This window comes from Peromyscus californicus, unplaced genomic scaffold (assembly GCF_007827085.1).
Source record: "Peromyscus californicus insignis strain IS unplaced genomic scaffold, ASM782708v3 Scaffold_21__1_contigs__length_65335640, whole genome shotgun sequence".
NCBI lineage: Eukaryota > Metazoa > Chordata > Mammalia > Rodentia > Cricetidae > Peromyscus > Peromyscus californicus.
This window is the reverse complement of record NW_026294514.1, coordinates 30,639,219-30,658,880: the sequence shown is the minus strand read 5'-3', so window position 1 is coordinate 30,658,880 and position 19,662 is coordinate 30,639,219. Positions and strand designations below refer to the sequence as shown.

General features: G+C 43.0%; 1 long non-coding RNA gene across 3 annotated transcripts in view; it reads left to right on the top strand.

Moving 5' to 3' along the window:
* Positions 1-3,617: 3,617 nt before the first annotated feature.
* LOC128117733 (uncharacterized) overlaps positions 3,618-19,662 on the top strand; it is a 120,510-nt gene continuing 104,465 nt past the window's right edge. For 2 of the 3 annotated variants that reach the window (XR_008220894.1, XR_008220893.1), the window contains exon 1: positions 3,618-3,726. This is a non-coding gene — a long non-coding RNA (uncharacterized LOC128117733). Of the gene's footprint in view, positions 3,727-16,252; positions 16,398-16,518; positions 17,353-19,662 lie in introns of those variants that run through there. The other variant, XR_008220895.1, reaches the window with a different exon arrangement.

Sequence of the window (19,662 nt, the reverse complement as noted above, 5' to 3'; positions counted from 1 at the left end):
TTCCTTCACCAATGGGATGAAGTGTATTTTGGTCTCTATTTTTTTTTTCAGACCAAGTTTTGGGGACCAGGTGGCGTCTTATTTCTTTCTTCCTGGCATGACATCCTCACCATAATTTGTTTTTTGAACACTGCTCCTGTCTTTCAAAAAGTGGTGGGAAGCCTGTAACTAGTCTAAAACATCTCATTAGGTAGCAAAAGAGAAAACCCTAAATGGGCTTCTGCAGCAGAAAACACAGTATAGCACAACCTGCTTTGACGCTCCCATCACCTGCAGAGCCTCACTTCAGGGGCTAGTTCTCACTGTGACAGGAGGCACGAGGAAACACTTCATCAAGGGACAGTCACTCATTTCTGAACAGATGTGGTCCTTGGCTCATTTATGCACCTTGATGACAATATTTTTGACCCCTCAGTGTTGGATTGATTGTTTCTAGTTGGTTTTCCTGGGTTGTGTTAATGACCCATGGCTCAGATGTCTTCCTCTCTGAAACCTCCATGCTAGGTTTAGCTCAAATATAGTGAGAACATGGGTATGCTGTTTTCAGGCTTGTTGTTTTTTCCTGCCTGTCATATATTCCTCTCCAAGTGTCTGCTCTGACTCTGTGTCTTGGTACCTAATGTCTCCCACTGTCCAACAACTCTCAGGATGTTCATCAGTGTCGTGTCCCACTCACACATGTCCCACCCAAACAGTGTAGCGTTCCCAGGCGTCAGCAGGGACATCATGTGCCCATTATTATAAGGTACCTGGAAGAGGGAAAAAACAAAGGTTTTTAAATATGACACCACATGAAATCTACCCCATAAATTCTGAAACTTAAATCAGGGTTTTATTTGCTTCATCATAATGTGGAATTGCACATTTTCAACGAAATGGACAAGGGTAGTAATTTTTAAATATATACCATTCAATTATAAACATTGTCAGTCAACTCCTGGGGAACTCGGGGTTTGGGGAATGGGCAAAGAATAGCTAGAGACCTCGGATACTTTCTCTACACATCGTGTACGCATGGGCTGTACAGGAGAGGTTTGAGAGACAAACCTAGATCTAGGTATAAGAGAATAGGTAAACGCTAGCAGCTGTGGAGGTGAAGGCTAGAGGCACCTGGCACCTGTAACATGTGACTGACATTGGGATTGAGGACTTCACCATCTTGTTTTCTATTTTAAATGTACTTTCTTCTCAGTTTGAGAAAATACTGTGGTAGGTTGAAGGCTCTTTAGATACTTTGGATGCTGAACTGCGTTATTTTAATGGCACACAAGATAAACCTGGATGCCAGATGAGCCCATCCTACCTGATACTCGGTTGTGCTTGGCAGCTTCCTCTTGTGGGATGGTCAACTACTCCATCGCCGGGAGTGTGTTAGTGTATGCTTTACTTTACCCAAACAGTCCCTTGAGAGCTGATACTTCTGAGTTTCCACCTCTTTTCCCTTGGTCTAAATGTTCTGGTTCCTTCTTGCTTACCATTTCCTGAGAGTCTACGTTCTTAGGTCTCTTTATTAGATTCATGTAGACTATTGGTTTTAACCAAGTTGACACATTTTCCTATCTGTTCTGAGTTTCCAGAAAACGTGAGTCTGTTCACAGGAGAGTGTGCCGGTCCAGGCATCATGGCAAATCAATGACACCCTCTTCCTCTGACCATAAAAACACAGCAAACCGGAAGCCAGTTTCACATTGGCAAGTTGCTTCCACCTGTTTTTCCATTCTTTCTTGAAAGAAATTTGTTTCCCTTTGTATTTGGTAATTAGAGTGGCTATTAAAGTAAGGGGGAAAGAAATCAAACATTTGGCCAAAATGTTTGCTAAACACAGCATTTTGCTAAGCACTGGATTACAGTAGAACGCAAACAAAGGATAGGCTCCTATCTTCAAGGAGGCTGTCGGGAAATGAGAGACATCGTAGTCAATTAACTACCTCCAGAAATGCATATTCATGGATCACACTAAGTCCTGTGGGGGAAAGAAACAGGATGCAGTGAAATGGTGTAACAGGAGATCTTTCCTAGGGTGGTGCCCCAGTTACATTCCGTGGCTGTGGTAAAACACTCTGACAGAAGGCACCATAGGGGGAGGAAAGGGTGTATTTGGTTCACACTTCCACATTACAGTCCATCACAGAGCAAAGCGAGGGTAAGAACTCTAGCAGAAACCATGGAGGACTGGTGCTCACTGTCTCTCTCAATGACTCACGCTTGCTAGTGGTTTGTCTGTTTGATTTCCTTTTTCATACAACCCAGGACCACCAGCCCAGGGAACAGCACAGCCTATGGTGAGCTGGGCTCTCCTACAGTCAATGAACAATCAAGACAACCCCCTGCCCCCAATCTGGTCTGGTTATCTCCTCATTTGAGAGTCCTTTCTCAGGTGACCCTATGCTATGTGTCCGGTTGACGGTGAAAGCTAACTGTGACAGGTGTGATCAAAGGAGACTTCCTTGAGGCATTCACCAGTGGTGGAGAAAGAGTGGTCCAGACAGCCAGCAAAAGGGCTATGCAAAGGTACTGAGGCAGGACAGATGACTGACCATTTAAGGTGCAGAATGAAGCCACTGTGTATTAAGACGGCAGTAGCTTGAGCCTGACGAGACAGAGGGGGCAAAATCCTGCTGAGTTGAGAGGACTGTGTTAAGTATTTTCAAGTAAGAGCAACATATGGGAAACCATGGAGACACTTTAAGCACCAAAGCAGCATGATCATGTTTGCTGTAAGAACATCGGGTGAAGGGGGAGGATGTCAGAAGATAAGCTGGGGGCTACTGCCAGAGTCCAGCTAGGGTCTGACGGAGGTTTGGTGTGAATTTGTCATGAGGTTGGCACAAATAAGACAAAGAATTAACATACGCATGGGAGGTAAAGACTGATGAAGCAAGCCAATAAAGGGATTGACCATGGAGACCCAGAAAGGAAAGACAGGAGGAAGGTAGAAAGAAGGAATTAGTAGTGAATGGCATGTCTGTCTCTAAAATAATTTCAGTAATGGCTGTCTGGTCCTGTGGTTTGGATGTGGGCCCCAAGCACACAGGGCGTATAATGCATAGTTCTTGCTGCATAGGAGACCTTTCGTGAGGAAAGAGCTCCAGTATGACATATATACCTGTGTGTACATTAAAGCTTCATGCCTCTGTGTACATAGTCAAATTACTCTTCTCTATTGATATTTTCAATTCAGCCAAAATAAAGCTACCGTTATACAGAGGATAGATCTTGTGTTTCTTATTAACCTCTGAACTCCAGAGTAATTTAATTCTAAATCCAAGATAGACAAGATAATATATAGCCAGCTTGTGCTATGCCATTTTATCTTTGCATTTATTTGAGCCTATAAGTTCACAAAGTCAGTAAAAAAAAAAGTGGCATCCTGGTTCTAAATAATTACAGTATTTTAACTTTAATTTAATTACTGTGCACTGAAGAGGAGACCTTTTAAAACTATGTAGCGATTTGCCTCAGTGAGTTAGACTAATCAGTATACCTCATTATCCGCCGCACATAAAAGGAATATATGTCTCCCACTCTATAACACGTTCCTTCAATGTGTTCCCACTGAGCCATCAAAGCCAAGGCCCTTGCCAAGCTGCTCGATTTCCTTTTAAAATAAAAGTCCTCCAGGGTGAGGTTTCCCAGGGAGGAGCCTTGGGGAAAGCGAGTTGGTAAATCAAGAAGCCAGCCTCTGCTTTGGCAGCATCTAGACTCTGCAGGAGCCGCAAAGCACGGGTGAGTTAATGCTTCTCTGACAGGTGACATAAAGATGATCTATGGAGTCATCACTATCTATACGTGGATGGAAAAGGGTATGAGGACCCGTCAAATGAAAATAGCGTCGCAATGGAGGTTAGGGTGATGAGCCTCCGCACAAGTTGACACGAAGGCGTGTTAGTGAAACTCCTCCTACAAGAAGAGCATCAGATTCGTGCGGTGGGAAGAGCAACAAGGAATTAACCAGCTAAATGAAGAACTTTTAGAAATTGAACAGATTCGTTTCTGAGGAAAACAGTTCCCCAAAATGAACATAGCGGCTTAGGAGACAGTTTACTTGGGAAAGCGTGTCACCTTCAAGGACCTGAGTTTCATTTCCAGAATTTATGGGGGGGGGGTTGTTATTGTTTTTTGTTTGTTTGATTGATTGATTTTAAGCCAGGATTGGTGGCATTCATTGGGAAAACAGAGATGCGTGGATCTCTGGTGACACTGGTTAGCCAGGCTAGCCTACTTGGCAAGTTCTAGGCCAGTGAGAATCCCCACCTCAAAAAGAAGGTGAGCCAGGCGGTGGTGGCACATGCCTTTAATCCCAGCACTCGGGAGTGCGAGGCCAGCCTGGGCTACCAAGTGAGTTCCAGGAAAGGCGCAAAGTTACACAGAGAAACCCTGTCTCGAAAAACTGAAAAAAAAAAAAAAAAGGAAGGTGAGCATCACCTGAAGAAGGACACCTGAGGTTGTCCTGTGGCTCCCCCACTCATGCACACACACATGTGTGCATACACACCTACACACACACAGACACACACACACACAGACACACACACACAAACATACCTGCCTACACACAAACACATGCACACAGCGACAAGCACACAGCGACAAAAGCAAAGTTTTGAGCATCAATATAACTGATTCATTGCGTAAGCATCAAGTAGGGGAAGATGGAGAGAGCTGGGGGAGAACGGACCTGAGAAATTTCAAGAAGATAAATTAGGTTAAAGAGTTGGAGGGTGGAAATGAACAGACATCATATTTTCATGTTCACTAACTTAACGATGAGAACAGAAGATGAAATATTTTGGGCAGTGAAAATGCGGGCTGTGACTTGAAAGATGGCCAAGCTGTGAAGGCACCAGGCCCAACGACCCCAGCCCACCTACAAAACGCTATGTAATAAACCGGCATCATTTAAATGGATGACATACCTCAGCTACTGGGTCACAGGGATCACATAACAGTCCTGTAATCCCCGGAATATTAAACAGCAATATGGCTTTATTTATTTTCCAGCGAGTCGTAAGAGATGGTCGAGCATCTGTGGTTTGGATAAAAACATGCTCCAGTTTCTTCCCTCCCGCTTCTAATCCCTCACAGTCATTTGCCTTTGGTTTGAGTCTGCTAAAGCTCTCCAAGTTGTTATAACGGAAAGAAATATTCTGATATTGTAGAGGTGGGATGTTGGTGGAACAAACCCAGACACCCCACAGAGAAGATTCCTGAGTGGATGATGCAGGTTTTATTCAAAGCCACCCTCTGAGTGTTCTTCTGAGCACCAAGGTCTGCAAAGATGGGAATTTGTGGTGAGAACTAGCCTTGGGTCTTCTATTCAATTTGTATTCAGATACCCCAATGGGTGTTCAGAACACCATATGGTTAGAGGGAAGAAATATTTGTCCAGGAATAAATTTAGGCCTTGCATTTATCATTAAGAATATGGTTAGGGCTGAGTGGCATTCATTCATTCATTCATTCCGCTTGCCCCAACTTTCAAAGTTGTGCTCCCTGGCCCCTCCCTAGAAGTGTCCTCAACATAGTAGATGCCAGCTCTCCGAATCTCCCTGTCTCCCTTGAAGGCTTTGTCCTACCCCCAGTTCCCATGGGTCTCTTCATCACCCCCTCCATGAGAATCAAACCAAACCCCTTCTGGTCTGTTTGGCTTCACCAGCCCTTTCTCATATTTCATCTCTCCTGTCTTTCAGGCAGTGTTCTGACTTCCCACAGAGCTGTCTTCCTCTCCAGCACCTCCCTAAACATCTTACTTTCTTTGACTATTTTCTTTCAGCTTGGGGTTCCCTTTGAGGGAAGTCCCAGATTTAATGGGGCTCAGCATATGATTCTGAGGTGGCACAAAAGCAGCATACAATTAGTACAAACTGTATTTGAATTTTTATCTTCTCCTAACCTGGAGATGCATGGTATGATGGTCCTTTGCATGTCCAGCCAGCATCTTTAGGCTACATATAGCTCTAGGATGAGGCCATAGTGAGGGGTAAAACCCAACACTGAGTGTACTACATTGCTAATAGTGTTTGGACACAGGTGTTTGGTACATTATGCAAAACAAGGCTGGCATGGCTCAGGTGATAAAGGAGATTGGTGATGAGCCTGAGCAGCTGAGTCTGGGGACCTGCCTTCGAGAAGGAGAGGACTGGCTACCACCAGTGGTCCTCCGAGTTCCTCACTCATATCATTGTGTGCACACCCACATGCTAAATAAATGTAATGAAAATGTCTTTAATTTGAAAAAACTACAGAAGTCAAGATAAAGGCAGTCAATAGTAATTCATTCTTTTATAATAATCTTTGTGTTGATGATTCTGCCCAAGCCAAGGCTAATGGAAATGTACAAGAGCATGGCTGATCTCTTTTGACTTCTTTTGAGCTTGCGATGGCTTTATGAAGAAGTAGGTTTAGAAGCATTTGTAGTTTAGACTTGACTTTCCTTTCTGTCCCTCCCTTTAGCCTCCCTTTCTGACATGGTTTTATGTAACCTAGGCTGGCCTCCAACTCACTATGGAGTTGAGGATGACCTCGAACTCCTAATCCTCCTACTTCCAAGCGTGTGCCACCATTCCTGGCTTATGCTGTGCTGGTGATTGGGAATGTGTGACTGAGGGAGGGGAGCCTACTGTCACTGGGCTGGTGTAACATGCAGCCCATCCTGGAATGCACAGTCTGAGAATTCAGCTCGTGCAGTGAGCACCAGGTACCCATCCTAGAATGAAGAGCCTGAGAGTTCAGCTCGTGCAGTGAGTACCAGGTACAAATAGAGTCATACATAGCACATACTCGTTCCCAGAAGTGGGGTGTCTCTCAGGGGAGGAAATATTGTAAAAAAAAAATGCAATTCTTTGTTTTTCTTATGGTTTTGAATTTTTGTGCTTGTCTCTATTGGGTCAGAGTAGAAATGACTTGTTAACACTATTCAAATATGTGACTAGATAAGGAAATTAAAATGAAATTTGTCATCCGGTGCAGTTACAGTGACACTTTCATATCGAAGTGATGACTGTTTTTAAAAACACCCACACAAATAGAGAGAGAAGTCATTTTCTCTTTTCTTTTTTTCTATTCCTCACCTTAAAAATGTTTTGGTGTATGTGACAGAGAGATAGTTATTTCTATTCCAAATTTAGAAATCAAAGCTCAAAGGATAAGTTCATATGACTGAAAAGCATTTCTTCCCTTAAACTTCCACTAAATAAAAAGGTTGTTTCTTTTGCCTTCCAGATAAAATGCTTGAACATTGTTTAGGTGTGTCATACTTTATTCACGCTGTTAGGCAATTACATCTTATTCTACATACATTTATTTCTCCCTTAGTGTCTCCAGTGTTGATATAGAAACATTAAAAGCTATTAAAAGGTGTATTCAAGGCCTCTGAGGGAATCTGTTTAGCAAACACAGCTCTGACCTGTGAATCCTGAGAAGTGACGAGCTGCCTTCTGTGAAGCATGGCTTCCTCTGGACTGGAGTGGGGAACAGGTCAGAGTCTAGGTGCTGGGGACAGAGGAGAGTATTAGAGCTGAGGCTCAGATCCAGATGGGTAGAGCAAGGAGGCAGGAAGTGAGCTCCCCCAAAGACATTTTCTTAGGCGCAAAGCATATATTGTTAGTGCATGCCAAACACAAAAGAATACCCCAGCCTTCCACCTCCTGCACCCCAACTTCTCCTTCATGTCCATCAGACTTACTCTTTTCTCACAGGTGGATCATAACATTTGCTCTGTCTGGACCTCCTTTGCACTTCTGCTCTCTGTCTCCCAACTCCACCCCACCATTGCTTTTGACCCAACTTTCCTGAAATTAGAGCCAATGAAAATGTTTCACTATCTGTCCCCCAAATGGAGTAACCAATATCAATGGTTCTTAGCAACCATAAGAAGGGCCAGCCACTTTTCACTCGCTCTCTCTCTCTTCACTAGGTGTCAATCGGGTGCTCAAGGCTCTCCTTCCCACTCAGTGTGAGAAGAGAAAGGGGTCAGGGAGGAGAGAAAACACACTGTCTCTTTGAGCACCCAGTCTTATTTCAGTGAATCCAGCTGCTGCTCTTAGTGCTTGAAGCCATTATAAACAATCTACTTGAGCATCATCTCAGCCCATTTTCTGCTGCTATAACCAAATGTATTGAGTCGAATTGGGCAATCTCTAAGAGGAGGCTAATTAGGCTTGTGCTTTCAGAGAGTAGGACATACAAGACTGTGAGGCCACATCTGGCAAGAGCATCATGCTTCTTTGCAGGATGGTGGAGAAGCAAAGGGCCAGTGTGTTAGTGGAGAGGAGACAGAGCATAAGGGCAAGCCTTGTGTTATGACAAGTCACCACCATAATGATTAATCCAGTCCCTTGAGAGTGTGAACCTGTTCACTACTATGAGAACTGACTCAGTCACTTGAAAGAGACACTAGCCCCCTCACAACTTGGTCACCTCTTAAAGGCTGCACTTTCCAACTTTATCATGTGGCAATCAAATGTTGACACACACTTCAGAGGGGACAAAATATACTCAAACCTAGCAAGCATCTTTAAAAAAAACAAAACAAAAAAAAAAAAAAAAACTGGGTCCCTATAGCTCATGCTGGACTTCCTGCATCCACATCCAATGTGCTGAGATTATAGACATGTGCCACCACACACATGGCCTGGGCATATCAAGCATCATTCAAATCTTTGTTTCATACAAAGGACATTTTATTTTGACTTTAGAAGATATTTTATTTATTATTATGTGTATGTATGATGCATGTGCATTAGTGTGTATATGATGTGTACTTATGATTATGTGTGTGTGTGTAAACGTGTGCTCACATGCACACACATGTCACACTGAGCATACGGAGGTTGGAGGACAACTTTCAAGGGTCAGCTCTCTTCCTCCACTGTGGGTTCCAGGAATTGAACTCAGGTTGGCAATTTCACAGAGCAAGGGCTTTACCCAACTGCACCCTCTCACTGGCCCTGTTTAGACTTTTCACATCACCCTCTGGGAAGCTGTAGCGTTTCCCTCACTCATAAGAAAGACAGGACAGAGTTAAAAGAAGTGGCGCCATTAGTGAAATTCTTCTAAGTGATTTTTCAGAATCGGGGTTAGAATTTGGAATCCCTGGTGTGCTCAAGGCATTAGCCCGAGCAACCCTAATTTCAGACAGATCCCTTCAAGTGCAGCTGAATTTCATGCTAATTCTCATGGCATCTTTTCTGTGAACGGTCCAAGAATATTAGAGAGAGTCCTTGACCCACTTAGGAAGCCCAACTGACTGATGTGGAGGAGCAGGTGCCCTGTCATCTGCTTTCGGATATCTGAGCATCACTAAGGCAAGTAGCCAAGTTCAATTGCTCTGAAGAGCAAGTTCACGCCAGTGCTTGACTGCTTGGCCTTGACCAAGATGGGTACCTGAGTGATCACCCGTACAGTACCATAGAAACTGCATTGAGCCGAAGAAATACCTTCAAGAGCCATCTGTCGGTGTCTGTCAGTCTATCCATCTTTCCTATGCTCTGCAGGCAGTATGATGTTTTTTAAGAGCAATACAAAGAAATAATTTATTCTCGACATCCCTGAGTTTGTAAGCTATGATGGATGACTGCATGTTAGAAGTCTATGGTCATTCTACAAAGAACAGTGTGGCCCCTGCAACCCTGGCAGTACGTTGAACGAATGGCACTCATTTTGTGCCTCTTTTGTATAATTTTTGTTTACATTTCTAAGATCCCCACCTTCCATTGCAACTCCCCTAAGATGCTAGATTCTTAGAAAGAATCAGTGGCTCCGAGGTTGTTAACTGAAGAATGAGCAAACCGAAGAAAACAGTTAAACAAAAGCTGCAACTTGGAATAGCTTTATAAATATAAAGAATGAGCAGGGCTCATGCGTGGCGCTGCCCCTTCCTAGACAACTGAGTTTCCAAATGGGGTAGCTTTTCCCAAGCTGACAGGAAAAACACAAATACGAACAAGAGATGCCTGGAAAAAAATTCTGATTCGGTTGGATCAAACTTCTAATTCCCTTAAGGTTTCATTCTTTTGATATGAGACTTAGACAGCAGCCTGAACCCACCACTTTTCCGATCGTTCTGAAGTATAATCATGACAGTAGAAAGTTCATCGATTTTTTTTTCCAGAACAACAATAATACAACACTCTCTAGCATTTGGTGGATACATTTTCCTTCTGAAGATTGAGAAAAGGCCATTTAGGGTTTCCCTCTTTGTAGGAGGGGAAAAGCAAAACAGAACAAAAATCAAAGTCCTGCCTCTGTCATAATGCTTCAGCTGACAAGTGCAGGAAACGGGGAGTAAATATTATGCTTGGAGAGGGAACACTATTAGCTACTGGAAAAAAAAAATCTTCCTGGCAAAGGAGGCCATTGGATGTAATTGTATGATAGCAGATACTTTGCTTTGTACTTATTTGAGAATATTCATGTGCAGAGTGTATGAATTTGCCTTTATCAAGCAAGCAAGAGATTAAGAAAACAAAACAAAACAGAGCAAATGCCTACTAAGGACCTCCTTTTTGATTATCACTATGGGTGTTTGATTCCATTAGTCAGTCTCACAGTTCTTGTAAATATGACAGTAGTCTCCTCTTGGGTGTTGGCTCTTGCCTTCTGCTTTGGTTGAGACAGTGTTTGTTGTTTGATACCGTTTGCCAGGCTAACCAGGGAGTCTCATGTCTCTGCCTTTGTCTCATGTCTTACTGTAGGAGCACTAGGGATCCAGACCCACCATGTAGGGCTTTGCAAGGGTTATGTGCAGGAAGTGCTTTGCCCACAGAGCCAGTTCACAGGCCTACCCATCACTTACTAGGAGGAAAAGTTCTTAGGAGGAAAAATAGTCCATGGTAAAAAAGGTAAGTGTAGTTTCAGGATCCACATTTTATCAGAAGAGGTAGGACTACTTGACATTTTCAACAGACCTTAATTGTGAATCTAGATTGTCTATATTGGCAAAAATGATGTGCAAGGGAAAAGGCATCCTGGATTATCAGGGTTGTAAAAGCAGATCAAAGACTGCCAATCACTGCCAAGCTGAGTGGCATGGTGAAGGCTGAGATTCCTGAGTGTTCTCCATGCACCAATGGGGAGTGATCATTACCATTATTCTTGATTTTGAAATACAGCAGCTTGCTCAAACTGCTAAGAGTGAAAAATGTTTACAATATTCTTGAAATGAGTTGCCTGCCTGCTTGTCTATGTGTCAAGTGCCAATTGAGGGAGCTGTGGCCAGTGAATGGTTGGAAAGCAGGGAGTAATGGCTGCTGGGAATCAGCTCTGATCTCAGAGCATCTAAAGAGCATCCCCCTTCACTTCTGCAGGTCCAAGTATATTCAGTCTCAAAATACAAGGGTTTGTCTAAGTCAGAATGTCTCAACATCAACAATGCTGAGACTTGAGAGCAGCTAACTATTTGTTAGGAGACAGGGGCTGCCTTGTCTGGCAGATGTCTAGCAGATCTGTGGTCTCTACCTTCCAGAAATCTGTGTCATCTACTGCTTCTTCCCCAGCGTGAGGACCACAGAGCTATTTAAGCATTACCAAGTATCTCCCAGAGAGCAAAATTACTCCTAGTTGAGAATCATTGACTTAGATGTTTTCCAAAGTTGGTGAAATAAGCTTGAAATTCCTCCCCAAGAGGTGTATGCACTTTGTGTGTGTGTGTGTGTGTGTGTGTGTGTGTGTGTGTGTGTGTGTGTGTATGTATGTGTGTGTGCGTGTGAATGTGCATAAGTGTTCATGTGCTGTCTGAATGCCTAATACCAATAGAGGCTCAAGGTCACTGTTGGATGTCTTCCTCAATCTCTCCATCCACTCTATAGTCCTTTAAACCCGGGTCTCTCTTTGAACCTGCAGCTTATTGATTCAGTGGCTGGCCAATGAGCTCCAGGTCTGGGTCCCTACAGCCAGAGTGGCAGACATGCTGCCATACATGGCTTTTATGTGACTTCTGGGGACCAACCCCAGGCCCTCCTGTTTTCATGGCAAATACTTCACCCACTGGATCACATCTCTAGCTGTAGATTTCTCAAAACATCATGAACTCATCATCGTTCTCTGTTTGTGATTTTAGGAGGTAAAGCATTATTTGAAACTCTTCAATTTTTCTAGATAGCAGATGATGCAGAAATTAAGAAAATACTTCTGACAGTATGACATAAAGAAAAGGATAGGGATTGTGAAATATTTTACGGGATTCCCTTGCTGTATTTCTGAAGGATCAGAAGGTTGAAATACTCAATAATGAAATTAGGAATCGCAGATTATCTCCATCAGGCTGAAGAACCCTAGAAACTTCTGGACAATGTCTCTCAGGCATCTCAGCAGAAGCCAAAGACAGAGGTGAAATATCCTACACAAGATATAAAGGACTGAACAGCCACTGAGTACGGAACAAAAGCTTGGTGAGTTTTTGCATTTGCGGAAACACTACAAGTTGAGCTGAGAATTCCAAGAGGTTAACCAGGCTCTCAGGTTCAACACTCTTTTGACAGGAAAGAGGTTATAAAACTGCTCAGCTGAGATGGCAGGACCTGTTTTCACGCAGCAGGAAGAATTCACTAGAGGGCAGAACCAAGACCATAGAGGGTGAAGTACAGAGCAGAGGGTCAAGTTGAAAACCCGCAGAAAATGTGACACCCGTGGAAGTTTACCCAGAGAGAATTTCACCTCAATTTGCACTACAGGCGGCTGCTTTACTTTCCATTTTGATCCCTATTTGAATGTAAATGTACGTAATTGTTATCCCACACCTACCTCAACACTGTATGTCTGGAGCAGATAACTTGAGCATTCAGTTCCATAGACAGAGAGACATTGTGGGTAGCAGCCTTAGCTGCTCAGATGGTCCTCCAGTGTTCTCCAACGTATGCACGGTTTGAGTTGAAGCTTTTGAAAAGTCATGATAGTGCAAAGGCATCACACAGCCAGTGGAAACAATTCTTCAGATTTTGACCTCTAATCCTGGTCTAGACAGAAGCACTGGGATGTTCTGTCTTGATGCCAGGCAGCTCTCAAGTCACAAACGGCAAGATTTAAAATTATTTGAAATTCCAATCACAAAAGGTTGATCACCGCCGGGCGGTGGTGGCGCACGCCTTTAATCCCAGCACTCGGGAGGCAGAGCCAGGCGGATCTCTGTGAGTTCGAGGCCAGCCTGGGCTACCAAGTGAGTTCCAGGAGAGGCGCAAAGCTACACAGAGAAACCCTGTCTCGAAAAAACAAAACAAAACAAAAAACAAAAACAAAACAAAAAAAAAAGGTTGATCACTAAATTGCATAATGCTAAAAAAGGTTGACAGGAGACAAAACTGTTGTGAGAATTCGTTCCAATTCAACCGATGACCTTTGGGCTATCTGGTCCGATGGCCGAGGCCGTTTCTGGGTATGTGACAGGTTAAAACTGAGGAGGGGGCATGGGTGTGTACTTGCTCTCTCTTGAGTGTTCGGAGACCAGACTGTGGGTTCCCATCACCCTTGGGCGGAACGGAGGACCACGACAGCAGGATAAGCAGTCCGCTTTGTTCTGTATCCGTGAGTGTATTATCCCCATTTTATATCTTAATAAATCCCTGATATCCTTTAATAGGCTCTTGTGGATTTGCATGGCACCCACATGGTCAGACCCCAAGCGCCCCTGCTGGGGTCCACTGCCCTGCATGGCAAAGCGGGGCAAGCTTAACACAACTATCCAAGAGAATAATGGACAAAAGTACGTGAAAAAATAATTCTTAAAAAACAAACAAACAAAACAACAACCTCCAGACCCAAGGCTGTTAATGAATGGAATTTAAAATACACGAGAAAATTCACAATCTCACTAACAAAGAAACACAAATGAAATGAAACCATCATTTTTCGTGTGTTGGCTTGATGAAAATCTATGGCTTTACAAGCGCAAAATTTTGGAAATATTGCAAAAGCTGTCACTGTTTTATTTCTGGTAGAAAGGAAATGTTGTATAACTCCAATGGAAGGGTACTAGTAATAACGAGACAATTGCATAATTATATATTCATGTAATATGCCCTTTACATAGCAGTCTAATTTCTAGGAACGTAGCCTAAAATATGCTGGAAAATCTAAGATGATTTACGTGAAAGATTATTCACAGTGACATTTTTTAGAATAGTGGAAGACTGAAACTGACCTTGATACTCATTAATTGAAAACTTGTTGAGTAACATAGGATGGCTTCATGTAGCACGATGCTTGGTATCCATAGGAACAACAAGGAAGGTTGCCATCCATGTCCACATAGATGAGAAACAAGACATATCGTAAGTTAAAAGGGGAAAGAAACCAATATGGAATGGTAGATTTTGTGAAAGGCAAAGGATTAAAAGGATAAAGTAGGGCTGGAGAGATGCCTTAGTGGTTAAGAGTACTTCCTGCTCTTTCAGAGGACCCAAGTGTGGTTCCAAACACCCATGTTGGGTGGCTCACAACTCCCTGTAATTCCAACTTCAAGGATGTCCAATACCTCTGGTCTCTAAGAGCACCTTTAACTCATGTAAACATACCCACACATAGACACACACACACACACACACACACACACACACACACACACACACACACTCACACACACACACACACAATTAAAAATAAAATACTTTGGAAAAGTTAATAAATGTTATGAGGTATGAGAAAAGAAAGCTGTAGGATGTTGGGATGTTGGCAAGACTTAGGCTTCTTTGAATACAGTTGATTGCAGGAATATGATTCTGGAATCACGCAAATGTCTTATATAGTTAAATATTTAAATAGATTCAAAATAAGGAAGCAATTCCTAAAAATTGAAAAAAAAAGTACAAACATCTGTTACTGACAGGAATACAGAAAGAATATTTTCTCACACATTGGTAGTGTGAATTAAAACAGTTTTTGAAAGCAACCTGCCTGGAAATATCTATTAAAATTTGTGTGTGTGTGTGTGTGTGTGTGTGTGTGTGTGTGAGAGAGAGAGAGAGAGAGAGAGTGTTTTCTACCTAACAACTTCATTCCTGGAAATCAACAACAGAGAAGTAAAAATATCTAAGGATATAAATACATTATTATTCAACTGCAGCAAAGAGAAAAATAAATTGGAGGCCAGTTTCTAGCTTTTGATAGCAATGGATGGCAAATTCAATGTGTCTCCACCATGAAATATTGTATTGCCATTAAAAGAATGAGCAGGGGGCTGAGGAGATGCCTCAGTGGGTAAGAGTGCTTGTTGTATAATCACAAGGACCTGAGTTCAAATTCCAAGCACTCGCATAAAAGCTGGGTGAGGAAGTATGTGCATGTAACCCAGCCAGTGTTGTGGAGGGCAGAGACACGTGGATCCTGGGAACTCAATGAGCAGCCAGCCTAGCCCTAGTGGCAAGCCTCAAGCATAGTGATGACCTTGTCTCAAGGGACTAAACTGGCAGATGGTAGAGTGCACACTGCCAGCACACACTACCTCTCTATACAGATGCACACACAACACATTTAGCACAGAATAAAAATGATGCAGGATTTCTACTAATGGGCTAGGGAAAGGCGCTATGAATATAAGGTTGCAACATAGAGGAGTGCCCAGAGTACAAGTGTATATTTACAAAAACAAGTGTTGAAATAAAGCAATATACTATGCATGTCTCTGCAATTCTGTAATCATGGGTGCATCATAAGCTGTCAATAAGGAGTGGCAGTGGAACTGGGGCAAATGTGAATGAGCATGGGGACCAAGTCAGTTTGATGGCATGTTGCTTTCTCTGGTATTAGCAAGAGAGCACGCAGCTCTGGTCTTAGACAGGATGTGAATGTAGGATCCGGATTGGGATCCAAAGACTGCAGAGCAGGAAGAAAGCAGGGGGTTAGAAGAGCAAATGTTTCCCAAAGACATCCTAGCCTGGTGCAGCCTAGGACCCAACAGCTTGCTAATAGCCCTGCTCAGCTGGTGGCAGCTTCTGCCGCAAAGCCTTTCCTATTCAATCACGCAAAAGGTGATTATTGCCTGTATGCTACCAGTGATGTAGTGCATATCTGCAAGATTCTCATTGTGCCGCACGTGCATCTCTCCCCCAGGATCTTGCTTTTTTGTTATGATTTCACTCTGCTCTATGTTTTTATTTCCATGTCTCCCCGCAGAGGGCATGAAACAAATACTTACCAAAGGAATTAGAGGAGATGGAAATCCAGGCCTTCCTTTCGGCACTTTTTAAAGCCAGAATGAAAGGAATGTGTTAAGCTGCAGTGTGGGAATTCTTCCTGAAGGTTCTGGACCTTTCACTTTCAGGAGTCCAGATGAGCACAGTATCCTCCTGAGAAGTCGAGGATGGAACTGCACATGAAGGCTGGTGTGACAAAGGAGCATGAGGTCAGCCGTGAAACTTTAGGCAAACTAACACAGCCTTAGAGGTGCACTGCCCGCTCTCCTATTGGTAAGATAAGACAAAAAGAGGCCAGAGTGCTCAATTTTGGGATCAGTCTCTACAAGCCGAGAAATAGCAATTCTTGGGGACTGAGGCAATGGCAAGTTAAAGTTAACTTTTTCCATCTTAGGTTCCCAAGAAGAGATCCCTGCTATGGACCGCCTCCATTTTGAAGAAGAATGTTCTGGAATCTAGGAGGCCGACCGCTCCCCCTCTGCTCTCCATCATTTGACTTGGCTTGCATCCCCCACTCTTAACCCAGGTCTTACGCTGGCACTCCATGTCCTGGTTTCTCAGAACCCACAGCTCACACTGGTGGCTTCTCCATCATCACCATTTTCTCCTTACACATTATGGAAATCGCCAGCTTTGGAGCTTAAATTGCCCAGGTCTGGTTTTAATTCATTAAAAAAAATACTAAATCTATTCAACAGTTTTGAGTTATGGAAGCAGGGCGATAAAGTGTGTGCCTTTCCATTTCAGGGAGCTATGTGCATAAATATCTCCAAGCAATAAAACCTTATAGTTTCATTCTTTTCAAACAGTGCGCTCCTTATGTGAAGTTGAAAGTCTCAGACAAATGTGATGTTTTAATAACGCAGCATTGCTTAACCATTTCGGTCACCTCACACATGTATAATGATGCTGTACACATTTCTTTATTTAATGCTCATAGTTTTGAAAACAGGAAGAGCTCTCCAATGCTAAAAGCTGAAAATGATAAGGTAGTGGGATACTAGCTGTCTCGGAATAAACCATAGAAACCGGAGCACACTCCAGAAAAATAAATATACTTTACAGGCATAGTTGAAGTATTAAAGTTTCCTGAATTCCCTGAAATAGCCCTGGTATAAAACCTTGAGACCTGTGAATAGGGGCTGATGAGCCTTCCTTTTGACTAAGATTGCCATAGGCAACTGATTGTATATTAGAAGTATAATTTTTGTCATCTATTATTTGGACTGGAGCGCAACATAAATCTGAATTCAGTGTGACTGGTGTAGTTCCAGTAGCTATTATTAGATAGATCAATTTCTCTTATTTAGAAATGTTTTATGTAGTAATTTTCTAAACTAGTTTTTAATAAATTAGCTGTCTGACAGGTTTTTTTCTCACGAAGATAATTAATTTTATATTTTCTCCCCATCATTAAATATTTTAAATATGCAAAGTCTGCTGGCATTTAGTACTGTCGATCACAGCTGTGCCAAAAAAGCCCACAGAAACTTGTTTTTAGAGAGATTGTTCACAGCCTCCTTAATAGGGTGTAATTTGCATAAAATAAGCTTAAATTGATTACGTATTTCTGATAAGATTTTCTACTTTACAAGACTTGGGTTGGGAGAGGACATACATGTTACCACTGGCTGGTTTATTTCCCTCTGGTAAAATGGTACCCGAACGAGAAATAATCCATCAAGTGCTGCCTCTGACATTTAGTTGTGCATCCTGTGATTGCTAAACCCATGCTTGCCCGATTAGCATGTTCCAATCAAAGACGTGAGAAGGGAAAGAGGAAAGAAGGGAAAGAGTGGGGAGAAAGGAGAAAGGAGGGAGGGAGGGAGGGAGGGAGGGAAGAAGGATTTTTATGATTAATTCCCCACACCCTGTGCTCTACAGTTCTGGTGCAAGATATTGAGACTGGAAAATATTTGAATTTGAGGGGGCAGATTACAAACAGTTGTCGGTTCAGCAGCCAAGATTAAGTCCAACGTTCTAAAGCAGGGAAGCTTAAGTGTGTTTCCCCTGCCGGCTCAGAAAAATTGCTCCCTCAAGGATGTGTATTTGACAAATATTTATTATCTGCTCAATAGCAATTCTAGGTGCTTGACCAAAGTGGTAAAAGATAGACAAAATAGAAACTGTCTCTGCCTTCCTGGAGCCCATCCTATTTAGGGACACGTTGACCTTGGATAAATGGATAAAGAAAGACTGAGAGGAATCACAATTTGACAGTTCCCAGTGACTGGGTTATTTATGGCAGATGAGGGTCTCCCCACGACACAGACACAGACACACACACACACAGACACACACACACACACACACATACACACACACACACACACACACACACATACATACACACACACACACACACACACACACACACACACACACACACACACACACACACACACCATGGTGGTTGGAGATATGTGGTACCCTTCACTCACCTTTCCACCATTTGACGTCAGTTACTACAAAAGTCATCCTTTCATGCAATCGCTTGCCTGTAGACTACCACCCAAACAGAAAAGGAAACCATGCCCTCAGACAACCTGGTCCATATGCTTAAAGAAGTCCAAGCCTCTTGTTGTTAAAAACAAACAGCACTTTTGGAACCGTGTGCACAGAGATCATGAAGGTCATGTCAAGATGAGGTCCGGCTGGGGTTGGGGCTGAGACTGAGTGGTTTTAGGCAATGACCATGGATTCCTGTCTCCACACCACACTCACATCAGTCCAGCTTGTAGATGCGGTGACAAGGTGCAAGGTGGGAAAGAGTCCCTTGAAATTAGTGGGACGATATTCCATCAGGAAGATTCCAGCCATCAGCCTCCTCTGCTACCCTTCATACCCAAAGTAGATGGTCTCCTGAGCTGAACTTTCAGTTTGGGTGTCTGTCTTTCTCTTTAGTTCTGTGATTTCTACTCATCCCCACCCCACCCCCCCTCTGTGTGTGTGTGTGTGTGTGTGTGTGTGTGTGTGTGTGTGTGTGTGTGTGTCTGTGTGTGTGTGTGTCTGTCTGTCTGTCTGTCTGTCTGTCTGCCTTTACATCCGTTCACATAGGTGTGAAGATAGAGGACCTGCCTATCTCTGCCTTTCCAGTGCAGGGGTTGTAGACACACACCAACTACCAAGCCTGCATTTCCCTTTTTGAAACATGGATTCTGGAGATTGAGTTCAGGTTCTCATGCTTGCAAGGCAACCACTGTAGCAACTGAAATCTCTCCTTGACATTAATTAATGATTAATTAATTTATTAAGTTTTGTGGTACTGGTCAAGGAACCTAGTGTCTCACTCTCAAAGACAGGTATTCTATGTCCAAGCTACTTCCCCAGCTCCCATCCCATAGTTTAGAAAACACAACTCATGAAGCATCATTTTAAAGTAGAATGTCTGCGGTGGATTAGAGGTAAAGATGGGTGAAGCCTGTGTGCAGTGGTGTTTGGAGAGGAGATTTGACCTCTGTCCCATCTTTCAGTATTAAGTCTCACAGCTTGGATATGTGCTTTAGATCTCCCATAGAGAAAATTGAGACCAACACCT